Genomic DNA, 2,527 nt, shown 5'->3' with positions numbered 1-2,527 from the left:
ACTAAAACCGACATAATTGAAGAGAAAAAATACACAATACAATATAGTTGGATATTTTAATATACCACATTCAATAATGAGTAGAAAAACCAGGCAAAATATCAATAAGGATATAGAAGACATGAACAACACTATCAACCAAATCAGCCTAAGAAAAATCTATAGAACACTGTATCTAACAGCAGTAGAATACATACTTCTTAGAGTATACATGGAACATTGCTTAGGATAGACTTATGCTAGGACATAAAATATTACATAAACTTTCCATGAATAAAAATCCAGGTTCAGATGGCTTCACTGGTTAATTCTATCAAAAGTTTGAAAAAGAATTAATACCAGTCCTTCACAAACTCATAGGAGGAAACATCTTATAGCTAATTCTATGAGGCCAGTATTACCTAAATCAGACAAAGATATCATAGGAAAGCTACAGGCCAATGTCCCTTATGAATATAGGCACAAAAATCTTCAACGAAATATCAGCAAAACAAATCCAGCAATGTATAGAAAGGTTTATATACCATGATCAAGTGCGATTTATGCTAGGAATGTAAGATTGGTTCAACATATGACTATCAATCAATATAAGATATCATTTCAATTGGAAAAGAAGTAAAAACACATGATCATCTCAATAATCTCAGAAAAAGCATTTGACAAAATACAAAACCTCTTCATGATAAAAACATTCAACAAACAAGGAATAGAAGAAAATTTCCTTAAGCCAATAAAGGGCATTTACAATAAACCCTCAGCTAACATTGTATTTAACTGTAAAAGACTGAAACTTTCCCCTAAGATCAAGAATAAGACAAAAATATCTGTTCTCATTACTTTTGTTCGACATTGTACTGGCTGTCCTAGCCAGGGAAATTAGGCAAGAAAAAAGTAAAAGATATCCAGACTGGAAAGGGAAAAAAGTACAACTATCTCTACTTGCATATGACATAAACATACATAGAAAATCCTAAGGAGTTCACCAAAAAAAAATAGAAGCATAGGAAGGCCACAGGTTACAAAATCAATATAGAAAATCAATTTCATTTCTATACACAAAGAACAAACGATCTAAAAATTGAATTAAGAATGCAATATCATTTACAATAGCATCAAAAAATAAAACACTTAGAAATAACTTTAGCAAATAACCATAAGACTTGCACAGTAATAACTAGAAAACTTTACTGAAGGAAGTTAAAGAAGATATAAATAAAAATTAAAACTACCAAAGAACTCAGCAATTCCACACCTATGTATCTATTCAAGAGAAATAAAAACATATGTCCACACAAAGACTTGCATTCGCAGAAGCATTATTCATAATAGCCAAGATTTGGAAACAATCAAAATGTCCACCAACTGGAAAATGGATAGTCAAACATGGTACGTCTATACAATGAAATACTATTTAGCAATAAAAAAGAATGGACTACTGACACATGCTACATCATGGACGAACCTCAAAAACATTTTGTGAAGTGAAAAACACCAGACACAAGAGATCACATATTGCATGATTCCATTATATGAAATGTCTAGAAAAGGTAAATCTATGGAGACATAAAGTCGATCAATTGTTGCCTAGTGTTAGAGATGAAAACAGGGATTACTAAAAATGAGCATGAGAGGTCTCATTGTGGGAATGAAATGTTATAAAATTGATTAAATAATTGATTTGTACACTTCAAATGGGCAAAATTTATGATACATAAAATATATCTCAATAGTTATTTTTTAAATTGTAACCAATATTTATATAACATTAGTACTCACCATATGTTGTGTTGAGTGCTTAGCATGTAGCAACTTATTTAATACTCATAACAGCCCTATGAAGGAGATAATATAGCTTATCCTTCCTTTTCTTATTTATTATTATTATTTACTTTATTTTTTTATTATTTCTGGCTTTATTGAAATATAATTGACAATTAGTTGTTTGTATTTACATTGTTCAATTCAATGAGTTTTTTCAATTATAGTTGGCATACAATAATATATTAGTTTCAGTTGTACAGTATAGTGATTAGTGATCTATATAACTCACAAAGTGATCACCCAACTAAATCTAGTACCCTTCTTCCCCCTTATATGTTTATTACAACATTGTTAACTATTTTCCTTATGCTACACTTTGTATCTCCATGTCTACTTTGTAAATACCCATTTGTACTTCTTAATCCCTTTGCCCTTTTTCAGTGTCCTCCCATTTAGTAGCCCTCAAAATATTCTCTGTATCTATGAGTGTGTTTTCATTTTTGTTGTTGTTGTCATTTGTTTTGTTCTATAGATTCACATGTACGTGAAATCATGTGATATTTTTCTTTCTCGATCTGACTAATTTCATTCAGCGCAATACCCTCTAGGTCCGTCAAAGTAATATCTTTTCCCAACCTCTTCCTTTTAGTCTGCATGTGTCTTTTAATATGAAGCTAGTCTCTTGTAGGGAGCATATGTAGGGGTCTTGTTTTCTTATCCATTCAGCCACTCTATCTTTTGGTTGGAGCACTTAATTCTTTTCCAT

This window comes from Pteropus vampyrus, unplaced genomic scaffold, assembly GCF_000151845.1.
Source record: "Pteropus vampyrus isolate Shadow unplaced genomic scaffold, Pvam_2.0 Scaffold543, whole genome shotgun sequence".
In the NCBI taxonomy this organism is placed as follows: domain Eukaryota; kingdom Metazoa; phylum Chordata; class Mammalia; order Chiroptera; family Pteropodidae; genus Pteropus; species Pteropus vampyrus.
The sequence above is the reverse complement of the archived record's forward strand: the minus strand, read 5'-3'. Positions refer to the sequence as shown.